The sequence below is a fragment of the Bufo gargarizans genome, chromosome 2 (assembly GCF_014858855.1).
Source record: "Bufo gargarizans isolate SCDJY-AF-19 chromosome 2, ASM1485885v1, whole genome shotgun sequence".
In the NCBI taxonomy this organism is placed as follows: Eukaryota; Metazoa; Chordata; class Amphibia; order Anura; family Bufonidae; genus Bufo; species Bufo gargarizans.
Window position 1 is genome coordinate 617,838,493 of NC_058081.1, and position 14,472 is coordinate 617,852,964.

Below are 14,472 nucleotides of genomic sequence, written 5' to 3' on the forward strand. Positions count from 1 at the left end.
TACCAACGAGGATGCCTCGTAAATATGCTTTAAATGCGTCCCATACATAACCTATTTGTGCAGATCCAAGATTAATTTTCCAGTACTCCGCTATATCGGTGCTAATACTTTCATCTTTATTTATCAGGTTTAGCCAGTGTGGATTTAGCCGGAACACTCTACACTCTGGTTTAACCGTTGTTTTAAATGTCAGGCAGATTGGGGAGTGGTCTGAAATACTATTAACCTCATACCTCATTTTCGATATCTGCTCTACCAGTTCTGGGCTAGCTAATGCCATATCTATTCTTGACATGATTTTGCTCCCATGACCAAACCAGGAGTATGCTCGCTTGTCATCATACAGATACCTCCATACATCTATTAACAGCAGTTCTTGTGATATTCTTTTAAGAAGTGTTGGTTGACTTGTCCCATATTTATCATTTGGTATCACCGAGTATCTATCTAGAAAGCTATTCATAACGGAGTTAAAGTCTCCCATTACCAGTATGGGACATTTACCTCGCGACTCTGCAAACTCCACTAAGCTATTAATAACACATAGTGAAAATGGTGGGGGTATATACACAAAGGCTAGAACACACAATCTCCCATTCCACTGGCAGTGAAGGAAAACATATCTGCCCCTATCATCGATCTTCTGATCTAGTGGGAGGTAGTCCACTTTGTGGTGGATATATACACTAACTCCACATGAGTAGGTAGAAAAACATGAATGATACTGATACTTGGCCCATTTCCGCATTAATAAGTATGACTTATCCTTAGTGTTATGTGTCTCCGTTAGTCCCACAATTGCTGGGAGGTGTCTAGTAATTGTATCAAAAACCATAACCCTCTTAACCTTGTCCCCCAGACCTCGTACATTCCATGTTAAAATCCTACTCATGTGTGCCTTCCGCCTGTGTTTTCATTCTTATCTTCATTAGTAATCCCATCAAGACAACCATCCCACCCATAACCCCTCCTCCTTCCCCCCCTCCCCTACCCCCTCCCTCCCCCCCCTGCTGGTCGGCGAAATAAAACATTTCCCCCACCTCTTACTCTACGCCCCCTTCCCTCCCCCCCCGCACCCCCCTCACCCACTCCACAGGCCATCTTATGATCCTATTCCCTTGGAGTCCATCCATTCAGCGGCCTCCTTTGGTGATCCAAAAAAAGCTAACTTGATCGTGGTATATTACACGTAACTTAGTTGGATATATCAGGGAGTATTGTAACTGAGCGGCTGCTAACCTCCTCTTTACTTCTCTAAATTCACGTCTCTTTTCCTGCGTTGCTCTGGAGTAATCTGGGTATATTTCTATATTACGACCATTGTACTCTATTGTCTGCATCTTCCTTTTTGCCCTCATTATTACGTCTCTGTCTCTGGAACTTAAGATTTTAACTAAGATGGCCCTGGGAGGACTCCCTTTTAACGGTGGTCTTCCCGGGATTCTATGTGCTCTATCAACTAAAAACCATTTGGACAGGGTACTTTTATCAAAACTATCCTCCAGCCACTGCTGGATGAACCCCGTTATATCTTCTCCTTCCACTCCCTCTGGAAATCCTACTAATCTCATATTTGATCTCCGGGATCTATCCTCCATTATGGTAACTCTCTCTAGCAGGATTTTCTTTTCACCTTCTATAGCTTCTACTCTTTTTTTTGTCCCCTCAATATCTCTCCTCATTCCTCCTGAGGATATCTGCAGCTCCTTAACCTTTTCCCTCACCTTATTCATCTCTTCCTTGATCAGGGAAAGGTCAGCCTGAGCAGAAGCAATCTTAATAGTCAAATCTTCTAGACTATGATTAGACTGTTGTACCGCCCCTAAAATTTCTCCCAGTTTTTTATCAACTGAATTTATTCTTTCCTCCATCCCTTCTCCATTCCCTATCCTACTCTCAACCCCGGGGCATTCATCTGAGACGGATGGGTCACCTCCATCTTTCTGGGCCTCCTTATTCCCCCGTAGTGCACTCCTACTCTTTGGATTTGAAGGGGATTTAAGATATTTTTCTAGGCCAGTTGCTGTACTGCTCCCTTTTTTGGTGGCATCTTTTCATCTCTTCCCCTCGCTTTCCTCTCCCTCTTACAACCTCCCGCACACAGAAAGGAGAAAAAATAAAATCATGAGCCACACAAAAAAAAAAAAAAGTATCAGGTAGGTACTGCGCAGTCACACGGCAATATGGGCGAAACAAGGAAAAAACAGAGGAAAGGTATGTCCCCTCGACGGAGTCCAAAATTGGGCCAAGAACAACAGTTCTATTTACCAGTCCGCACCCAACAAAAAAGTGTCCGTTTTGTTCTTCCTAACAACCAACGGATAGTGTCCAGAGGCTGGGTTCAAACATATTTCAGGAGAGGGAAGGAAATAAACGGAAAGAGAGCAAAGAGTCGGTTCATGAGGTACAATTATCATACCATTTATGCTATTGTACCGTCAGGTACGCCGCTCGGAGATACATAATATGTCAGTGGTCTCCCAGGTCGCCTGATGTTAGAGACACTTAAAGGGGACAAAATTCCATTTTCTGGGCGGGCGCCAGTCCTGCCGGAGGTACCTGACACATTAGGACAGCTTGAAAGCCTCCATATATCTCCAGGTGTATACCCACTCGAAGGCCCCCTTAACAGCCGTATCCCGGACCAGCAGGGCAACTTTTGCGATGCGCTATACCCGGATTTTCAGCACAGCGCTGTGGTATACAGCCAACTTATTATTATCCCAGGTTCACCCGGCAGTTATTACAGCAGAGAGGAAAGGGAGTAACACCCATCATCAAGCTGCCTTGTTCCCCTTCTTATGTCTTCAGCCTCACCCCACCAACATACCGCTGGGAGACCAACCGAGCACCACGGCATACAGAGCAGTCTCTCAGCAATGATTTGCTCACTTCACAAGCTCAAGGGAGTCGCTTCCGCATTCCACAGGGTTACAAAGTTGCCGGGTTACATCACCACTCCTTCGCCGCACGGATCTGCTCCTGCAGTCACGGTCCTCCCGAGTCTCCAAGCGCGATCTCCCCGAATCCCCGCATCAACTCGGCGGATCACCAGTAAGGTCTGTGGATCATTCAAGGGCTCCCCCGTTCCATGCGTGTGCCTTCCATCGAGAGCTACACGCCGAGGTGTCGACAGCCTGCGGGAGGGAGGAGGAAGGGAGGAGGAGAAAGCGCGGCACGTCCTCACGTCATGCCGCTACGGCCAGATCACAGGTAAATTTTAAATATAATTTTTTTTTCTGCAAGGTATTTGACTGAATGACACCCTGTAACGGTATGAGTGCAGGCCTAGCCAGCCACTAGCCAGTGGACACAATTGAGTATGTGTGGGCGCCTGACACACACGGGCTTGCAAATGTGATTAGATCACAGTTAAATTTGAAATATAATTTTTTTTTTCTGAATGGAATTTGGGTGAATGACACCCTGTAACGGTATGAATGCAGGCCTAGCCAGCCACTAGCCAGTGGACACAATAGAGTATGTGTGGGCGCCTGACACACACAGGCTTGCAAATCTGATTAGATCACAGTTAAATTTAAAATATAATTTTTTTTTCTGAAAGGTATTTGGGTGAATAACACCCTGTAACGGTATGAATGCAGGCCTAACCAGCCACTAGCCAGTGGACACAATAGAGTATGTGTGTGCGCCTGACACACACAGGCTTGCAAATGTGATTAGATCACAGTTAAATTTAAAATATAATTTTTTGTTTCTGAAAGGTATTTGGGTGAATGACACCCTGTAACGGTATGAGTGCAGTCCTAACCAGCCACTAGCCAGTGGACACAATAGAGTATGTGTGGGCGCCTGACACACACGGGCTTACAAATGTGATTAGATCACAGAAAAATATTAAATAGAATTTTTTTTTTATCTTCAAGGTATTTTCTGTCACACCCTGTATGAATGGTGTGCACTGTGCACACAGTGCTGTCTATGACTGAGCTGATGTACCAGCCCTGAAAAGGGCTTTTTGGGGTGCTTTCAGGACGCTGTCCTTACAGCAGATGAGTCTGTGGACACAGAACAATGCCCTAGCTAACGCTTTCCCTATTGAATCAGCAGCAGCTACACTCTCCCTCCTCTCTCTGTGAATGCAGATTCCGAATGAATCTAAAATGGATGCTGTCCAGGAGGTGGGAGGGTCTGGGAGGGAGGGTCTGCTGCTGATTGGCTGGAATGTGTCTGCTGACTGTGAGGTACAGGGTCAAAGTTTACTCAATGATGATGTATAGGGGGCGGACCGAACATCGCATATGTCCGCCCGCATCGGCGAACGCGAACAAGCTATGTTCGCCGGGAACTATTCGCCGGCGAATAGTTCGGGACATCACTACTGGAGACCATAGACCAGTGATGGCTAACCTTGGCACTCCAGCTGTGGTGAAACTGCAACTCCCAGCATGCTTCATTTATTTCTATAGAGTTCTGAGAGCAGCCGAGCAAGGGGGGCATCTTGGGAGTTGTAGTTTTACCACAGCTGGAGTGCCAAGGTTAGCCATCACTGCCATAGACCATATCTCCAGAAGTTCAGAGAAAAGCTACTAAACAAGTACATGGATTGCAGGATAAAACTTACCGTATTTTTCTCCCTATAAGATGCACCTGCCCATAAGACGCACCTGGGTTTTTGAGGAGGAAAATAAGAAAAAAATATTTTGTATCAAAAGGTCTGCTTTTGGTGGGTTTTGAACAACCGTAATGGTGGTCTGTGGATGACACTGTTATGGGGGCATCTGTGGATGTCACTGTTATGGGGGCATCTGCGGATGGCACTGTTATGGGGGCATATGTGGATGGCAATGTTATGGGGGCATGTGGATGGCACTGTTATGGGGGCATCTGTGGATCACACATATATAGCATCTTATGTGTCATCCACAGATCCCCCATTACAGTGTCCCTGCGTAGTGAATGGGGGCCGGCATCTGTTTCTGTAATGGCAGTGGGGCCTGATGCAGTCACTGTATTCTACTACACCAGGCCCCGCTCTATGTAGTATATGGTAATCATATCTAACTTGTGGGTATTGTTCAAAGTATTCCAATCATCTTAAATCTAGCGCTGTATTACTTACTAACTTCTTGGCAGTCAGGAGGCCGGGCAGATTCTATGTTTCTATGTTTCTATGTGCCGAGCATTGCGATGCTCGAGTAAAATTTGTGTTCGGCCAAGCATGCTCGCCCAGCACTAGTAATTGCTTATGTTGAAAACAATGTAAACACCCCAAAAGCAGCAGTATTATACTGCTATTTCACCCCAATTACAGAAACAAGGCCTAATGGAATCACTTATGTATAAAACAATGTGAACATTGCCAAAACAGTAGTAGTAGAATGCTATTTTCCCCCAATTACAGAATCAAGGCCTAATGGTGGAATTACCTATCTGTAACACAAAGTGTAAAACCAAATACGTGACAAAATAAAGCGCTATTTTAACCCATTTACAGAATCAAGGCCTAATGGTGGAATTACTTATCTATAACACAAGGTGTAGAACCAAATACGTGAAAAAATAAAGCGTTATTTCACCCGAATTACTGAATCAAGGCCTAATGGAATTTCTTATCTATAACACAAAGTGTAAAACCAAATACGTGAAAAAATATTTAGAGCGCTATTTCACCCCAATTAAAGAATCAAGGCGTTAAAGAATTATGTATGTATAAAATAATGTAGACACCACAATAACAGTAGTATTAGACCGCTTTTTAACCTCAAGTAGAGAATCAGGGTGTTATAGAATTACGTATGTAGAAAACAATGTGGACACCACAATAGCAGTACTATTAGACAGCTTTTTCACCCCAATAAGTGAAACAAATTTAAGTGTAAGTGTAATAGAATTGCTTGTATAATTACCCAGGGGTACACTGTTCTACTGGCCCCGCACTCTCACTATGTTCTCACTACATTTTACAAATGAAGGCTTTCTTAGTCCCTGTCCCTAGCGCCTGTTATATACAGTGGGATGCGAAAGTTTGGGCAACCTTGTTAATCGTCATGATTTTCCTGTATAAATCGTTGGTTGTTACGAGAAAAATCTAGGATAGACAGAAGCGATGAATGGTGAGAACAGTCAGAGTCAACCCACAGACCAGCACCAAAGACCTACAACATCATCATCTTGCTGCAGATGGAGTCACTGTGCATCGTTCAACCATTCGGCGCACTTTACACAAGGAGATGCTGTATGCGAGAGTGATGCAGAGGAAGCCTTTTCTCCGCCCACAGCACAAAAAGTGCCGCTTGAGGTGGGCTAAAGCACATTTGGACAAGCCAGGTTCATTTTGGAATAAGGTGCTGTGGACTGATGAAACTAAAATTGAGTTATTTGGCCATAACAAGAGGCGTTATGCATGGAGGAAAAAAAACACAGCATTCCAAGAAAAACATCTGCTACCTACAGTAAAATATGGTGGTGGTTCCATCATGCTGTGGGCTGTGTGGCCAGTGCAGGGACTGGGAATCTTGTCAAAGTTGAGGGACGCATGGATTCCACTCAGTATCAGCAGATTCTGGAGACCAATGTCCAGGAATCAGTGACAAAGCTGAAGCTGCATTGGGGCTGGATCTTTCAACAAGACGACGACCCTAAACACTGCTCAAAATCCACTAAGGCATTTATGCAGAGGAACAAGTACAATGTTCTGGAATGGCCATCTCAGTCCCCAGACCTGAATATAATGGAAAATCTGTGGTGTGACTTAAAGAGAGCTGTCCATGCTCGGAAGCCATCAAACCTGAATGAACTAAAGATGTTTTGTAAAGAGGAATGGTCCAAAATACCTTCAACCAGAATCCAGACTCTCATTGGAACCTACAGGAAGCGTTTAATGCAGGTACTCAACTGGCGGACCGCGGTCCGAATCCGGACCGTGTTTGCCAGCTGTCCGGACCCCTGCATGCACCCGGGTGCCAGCTCTCAGGGGGTGCCACAGTCCAGAAGCAATGAGCGCTTCCATCAATACAGATGGAAGCGCTCATTACTGGAACGCTGGGAGCTGCGGTCCTGTCACTTACCACTCTGCTCCCCGCGCTCCTCCCCTCCTTCAGGCCAGCGGCTCTCTGAATGGTGACGCAGGAAGACTTCTTCCTGCTTCCTCATTCAGCCTGCAAGCACAGATCTGGCGGCCGGCGTGTGTGGGCGGAGCCTGTCGTCCGGAAATCTTCATAAGCCCCGCCCACACCTTGCTGCAGATTGATCTGTGTCTGCAGGGGAGAGAGGACTGTGAGCTTCAAGAACGGGACAAGGTGAGTAGGTACTGTGTTTTTTCTTTGTTTGTTTTTTTAACACAGAGGGGGCAAAATGGGCACTGTGAATGTGAAGGGGGCACAATGGGCACTGTAAATGTGAAGGGGCACAATGGGCACTGTGAATGTGAAGGGGGCACAATGGGCACTGTGAATGTGAAGGGGGCACAATGGGCACTGTGAATGTGAAGGGGGCACACTAGGGCATTTCTACTCTGGAGGGGGCACACTGGGCATTGCTAATGTGAAGGGGGCACAATGGGCATTTCTACTATGGAGGGGCACAGTGCACAGAGGGCATTACTACTATGAAGGGGTGAAGGGGGCACAGAGGGCATTATTACTGTGAAGGGGGCACAATGGGCATTACTAGCACAGAGAGCATTACTACTATTAAGGGGCACAATGGGCATTATTACTTTGAAGGGGGTACAATGGGCGTTACTAGCACTGAGGGCATTACTACTATTAAGGGGGCACAATGGGGATTTCTACTATGGAGAGGGCACAGAGGGCATTATTACTGTGAAGGGGGCACAATGGGCTTTATTACTGTGAAGGGGGCACAGTGGGCATTACTAATATTAAGGGGGCACAATGGGCATTACTAATATTAAGGGGGCACAATGGGCATTACTACTATTAAGGGAGCACAGTGGGCATTACTACTATTAAGGGGGCACAATGGGCATTATTAATTTGAAGGGGCTACAATGGGCATTACTACTATTAAGGGGCATTATTACTGCGAAGGAGGCACAATGGGAATTATTACTATGAAGGGGGCACAAAGAGGGCATTACAACTGTGAAGGGGCACAGATAGGGCATTACTACTGTGAAAGGGGCAAAGAGAGGGCATTACTACTATGAGGGGGTACATACTCTGTGGGGAGGAACTAAGGAGGCATCGCAAAGTGTCAGAGGCACTAAGGAGCATCGTAATGTGTGGGGGCACCAAGGGATCACCCTGCTGTGAAGGTGCACTTAGAGTTCTGTGTTCGGACATTTAATAAAGCTTGTTGAAAGGCTGCAGCGCAGCCAATCAACAAGCTTTTCAGCTGTGGGCACTTAGAAGCCATCACAGCCATGCCTAGTAATGGCATGGCTGTGATTGGCCGGGGCATCATGTGACCCAGCCTCTATACAAGCTGGATCACATGTAGCTCTGCCCATCAGCTCTGAGTAGTGCAGGGACATGAAGCAGGCAGCTGAAGCGAGGGAGAATGTTAGGTGTGTAGGTGCAATAAACCAGCTTTGCATCACTGACACAGAAATATAATAATAAATCTGGCTGTTAATTCTGTGGGTGACCTACAGAGATTTTTTTTATGGGTGCAGTACACCTTCTTTGTACACCTGACACAGAAATATAATAATTAATCTGGCTTTTAACTCTGTGGTTGACATATAGTGATTTTTGTGGGTGCAATGCACCATTTTTGTACCCCTGACACAAAAATATAATAGTTAATCCATGATATCATATACACCATGAAACACTTAAATTAATAACAACAAACATCATAAATTGTAAATCAAATAAATTTTATTTAATAACTTGAACATTAACTTTATTGGGAATTTTAGGCCGCAATGCTTATTATGATAAACTAATAATCCAATTTATTAAATCTCAAATCCATATAATAATGCAATCTTGTAAATATAACCAAGTAATCACAAGTCCACTCAACGGAGTGACTTAACCCCTCATCAATAAGCAAAGCGACAATTTTTTATATATTTTTTAAGGGAGGGAGGGAGGGTAATTTGCTCAATATACTTACGTGAATGCGCATAAACCGTTGGACCTCTTCTTTTATAGGATCAGAAAAGCCGTTGAATATTTTCCACCAATCCAGATGCTTTGAATTGCCACCTGCCAATTACTACAGTTCCTTGGAGCGAACCACCTCATCCTTTATCACAGGTAAGTGAATATAAATTTAGTGAATATTAAATATACAATGATAGGTGTCATGGTATCATGGCTCCCCTCATTGTATTCACAATATGTCTCGCTTCATGATATCATATACACCATGAAACACTTAAATTAATAACAACAAACATCATAAATTGTAAATCAAATAAATTTTATTTAATAACTTGAACATTAACTTTATTGGGAATTTTAGGCCGCAATGCTTATTATGATAAACTAATAATCCAATTTATTAAATCTCAAATCCATATAATAATGCAATCTTGTAAATATAACCAAGTAATCACAAGTCCACTCAACGGAGTGACTTAACCCCACCGCCACATTGCAAAGCGACAAGGCCAAGCCATTGCAGCCTAAATCCATACTAAATAAAAATTTTATCTATCATATTTTGAACATCAACAATAAATATGTCCAATCCGATATCAGACAGTTGTTCCTTCTGTGGGTGAAAAAGACCTCTGGTGAAACCATTTAGTTCCCAGTGCCTGTATGAATATTCTCCAATTTTCCTCATAAAGTTTTCCATCTGCTTATTAATTCTTCTTATTATTTTTTCCTTGAAAGACCAAGAAAATCTTGGAATAAATTCTGAAAATATTATTTTTGGATTTCCGAGTAGATTGCGAATTTGTATTATATTTTCTTTCAATTCGCATATAATTTCATGTGTTTTTATACCACCAATGGCATTTTCATCAAAATGTAAAATGACTAAACTAGGTTTCAGCCAAATATCTAATAGTCTTTTACATTCATGTAACGTATTGTTATAATTGACATCTTGAAACGACCTCCAAAATAAACAATAGTTCTCTGGAAATCCTAAATTATAGGAAGACTTTCTGACATAAGATCGTCTCTGAGCCAATGTAATAGTGTTATGTCCTAGAATCCAAATTATTCTCAATTTTCCTGAAATTAATGAACAATTAGATTAGGACGAATGTATAACTTGTAACAATTGGATTTCCATCTCCCCATTCTTTTTATGACACTATCGTTAATTCCCAATTGAGCAGCATAAGTTGCCGCTCCAATTCTGAAAGAGTGGGCAGTTATTTTATGTTTGTCTAAACCAATATTTTTTAAACTCAATTTGAGAATATAATTAAATTGGTATATTGACAACGGAGTTCCATCCAAATGAATAAATAAAGAATCATTCATATTGTTCCTAACTTTCAGCCATTTTAACATGTTCTCAACTGGACAAACTGCACTGATATGGAATTTATTAAGATGTATGCTTGTTCCTGTTCCAAGCTGATCTGTTTTGGATTTTTTAATTTTAATTTTTACTGAACTACTTCTACAATTTAAATCGGAAATTAATAAAGGGGATTCTAATTTATTTTTTGCAGCTATCTCGCTAATTCTCAGGGCTGCAAAGAATGCAAGAGAATACGCAGAAGAAAAAAGGTAAGTTTCGTAAGCAGAATTACAAACCTTGGGTAATTGAGAAATTATTTTTTGTAATAATTGAATAGAAATGGGTCTAGTTTTATCAGTCATCACTGAAAACTTATTAATACCTTTTAAAATTTGTTTTATCTTAAAATGACTAAGTAAAGAATTGCAGCCATCCAATTTTAGAAAAAATGATATACCAGATAATTTTTTCGAAATGGTACCGGCACTAACACCTTTTTTGTAGAGATACAGAATAAAAGATATAACATTCTCTATATTCTCAATTAGAATTGTATTGTTGATATTCTGTAGTTTGCAAAATTCCCTCCACTCAACCATGCGGCGGCATATGCTGCCCATGTATTTGTGGCTAAAGAATTTTTTATTAACTCGTTCGTTAGTCTTCTGTCAAATTCCAAAGTCGAGTCGGACAAGCAATTCCTATTCTTGGAGCTTGAGGTACCATCTCGAAGAAATCCTTGAAACGCTGTCGAGATAAAGCGTCAGCAAGTATATTATGTTTTCCAGGTATATGTTTAGCCTTAATCCATATGTTGTTATTTAAGCAAATTAAAACTAATTTACGCAATAGTACGTTTACTATCTCGGATTTAGAAGAGAGACAGTTTATAGCATAAACTACACCAGTGTTGTCCGTATGTAAAAGAATTCTTCTATTCTGAAATTCTAAGGACCAGATTGTTAGTGACACTAAAACAGGAAATAATTCTATAAAAACTAGATTTTTTGTGTACTTATTGAAAACCCAATCTAAGGGCCATTTTTCTGCTGACCACTTAAAATTAAAGAAGGCTCCATATCCTATAGCTCCTGCAGCATCCGTGTATAAAGATAGAGAGTCAGAATCTATGAAATCCTTTTGCCAAATAGTATGACCGTTAAATTCGTTTAAAAATTTTAACCAAATAGATATATCATTTTTTATTTCTTTTGATAAACGGATATGAGAATTTGGAGATTTTTTACCTGCAGTTGCTGCGTACATTCTTTTTGAAAAAACTCTCCCCATAGGTATTACTCTTGATATGTAATTTAGCGACCCTAGGAGTGATTGTAATTTTTTAAGTGTTGTTTTTTCCTTTTTTATTAAATCAGATAACAAAATAATAATTTGAAAAAAAAATTCTTCCGGGATGCTGAATTCCATTTTTAATGTGTTTATATGAATGCCTAAAAATTTTAACTGATTAGTGGGAAAAACTGTCTTATCTGTAGCTAAAGGAATATTAAAATAATGTGCTATCTTAAAAAATGTATTTAACAAAACTGCGCAAGCATTAGTATCTTTATCGCCTATGAATAGAAAATCGTCTAAGTAGTGCAGAATAAAACCATCTTCTGAATGGATATCTAACATCCAGTGAAGGAATGTAGAAAAGGCCTCGAAATAATGACAAGAAAGAGTAAAGCCCATAGGGAGTGCCATATCGTAGAAAAATTTGTCTAGTAATTTAAAATCTAAGGAATTGTAGCCAATGGGGTTAATTGGTAAAAGTCTAAACGCAGATTTGATGTCAGCCTTTGCAAGCCAAGCATTTCTACCTGCTTTTTGAAGATATATTAATGCTTGGTCAAAGGAAGCATACTTCACACTTGCTTTACTTTTGTCAATAGAGTCATTTAATGAATCATTTTTTGGGTATGAAAGGTTATGAATTAGTCTGAACGAATTTTGCTATTTTTTCGGCACTAAGCCTAACGGGGAAATCCTGAAATTTTTAAAAGGAGGATAATTAAATGGACCAGCTATACGACCTGCAGCAATTTCTGATTGAATCTTTTCAATTACAATGTCTAAATTATTTTTTACAGAACGAAGATTATCAACCACCTTACAGCCCGGTCCTTCAAATTCAGGTATGAAGAAACCGTGATAAAAACCATCAGTTAATAGCATGGCCATCTGAGTGTTTGGGTAAAATTTTAGCCAGTGAATTAATTTTGCTGTATTCAATGGAGTCACCATGTTTATTTGCATGTTGCTCTTTGGTTGAATGTGCGAAATTAATTCCTTGCTTCCGAAAACACTTTGAAACTGGATGTGGTCCTGAACAGAAAGGAACATTCGTGTCTATATTTGCAATTGTTTTGCCATTTACAAAAATTGTCGTTAAAGGCAAAACATGTTCCCTTTCTATATGTGTTATAGTTGTTTGTTTGTTGACGAAAAGTATGACTCCTTTGAGGCAACATCAGATTGAGCCACAAACCTACGTCTTTGCTACCCCAACTAAGGTTTTTGTAAATCGCCAATTTTTGTCTAAAGGATTCATCATAATGGAGCCAACCATATCCTCCAAAATTTTGTATGCTTCAAGAATTGTGTCAATATGAAAAAATAAACCAGAGCATATATCAGGATGTTTTTCGCCCAGTACTGCGGCATAGATGCAAAAAGCTTGCATCCAATTAAATATAGATCTTTGATGTTTCTTTTTGTCGTCATCTGACTTTTTCTCTTTATCCGAATCTGTTTTCAGAATTTCTCTAACAGAAGGTAAAAGAGAAAAAATATCTATATATTCCTTTTTCCATATTTTTTCCTTTATATTTTGTGTTAAGTGAAAACCCAGTGGTGAAACTTGGCAAGGTAAGGCTTCCTTGAAAGAAGTCTCTTTTATACCTGAACCAGGTTCCAGCACTGGGATAATATTGCTTACATTACTGATATTTTCTTGATACGTATTTCCCGTGGAACAATTGAAATTATCAATTTCGGAACTGCAGCTATTGAGGATTTTTGAATGGTGATCTGTATCAGAAGCTTCCTGCCATACATAACCAGCATGAACAGAAGCTTCTTTTTTAGATAAAAATTTTAAAAATTCTTTAAATAATTTGTCCTTGTCTAATGAAGGAGCTTCATTAACAATTGGAGGATTCCTCGCTAAAGTGCACTGTAAAGAACAGTCACTCTGATTTAATAATTGAGGAGTCTCACCTATATCGGATGACGCTGCTGTTAAATTGACAGTTGCAGGCCGGGATGCGACCTTTTTTACCGAGCTACTGTATGGACGTTGCTCAGGCCTGGTAGAGATGTCGTTACCAACTGTCATCTTTCTCTTGCCTCTTTTCATCAACGGATATGTTGGGACTTGGGACGGCGAATAAGCCCTTTTTTCCTTCCTTCTTCTTTTTGCAGGTTGCGGCATCGGTTCTTCGGATGCGCATAAATTTTCGCCGTCGATAATACGGACATCGATCTCATCTGCGCTCGCGCTGGTTCCTGCGTAGCGGACTGAATTAGGTGAATGCCGATGCGATGTATCTTCGGGTTCCGGATCGGATTGAAGGCATCTGCGCAGCCACTCTTCTCCTCCTTGTGATTCGGCCTTGAAAATTAGCTGCTTTAGAAGATCCTCCATCACAGATGTAAGTGCAGGACTGCTTTTGCTCAATATACTTACGTGAATGCGCATAAACCGTTGGACCTCTTCTTTTATAGGATCAGAAAAGCCGTTGAATATTTTCCACCAATCCAGATGCTTTGAATTGCCACCTGCCAATTACTACAGTTCCTTGGAGCGAACCACCTCATCCTTTATCACAGGTAAGTGAATATAAATTTAGTGAATATTAAATATACAATGATAGGTGTCATGGTATCATGGCTCCCCTCATTGTATTCACAATATGTCTCGCTTCATCTGTTAGTTTGACGGGTGACATTTTTGGTGTGAGATACAAATGCACTTTTTTACATGACAGGGAAATTAATATAGTTAATCTGACTGTTAGTTCAGCCAGTGACATATACCCATTTTTGGTGTGAGATACACGTGCACTGCATATGTGACAGGGAAATTATTTTGTTAAGGCCAAT

The 14,472-nt window shown here is 41.1% G+C and overlaps 1 long non-coding RNA gene across 1 annotated transcript; it reads left to right on the top strand.

Annotated features, from left to right (window-relative positions):
- The first annotated feature begins 9,116 nt into the window (after window positions 1-9,116).
- LOC122928891 lies at window positions 9,117-12,504 on the top strand. Its single transcript, XR_006387935.1, has 3 exons — window positions 9,117-9,194; window positions 10,577-10,634; window positions 12,459-12,504. It is a non-coding gene; the product is annotated as an uncharacterized LOC122928891 (long non-coding RNA).
- Window positions 12,505-14,472: the final 1,968 nt, after the last annotated feature.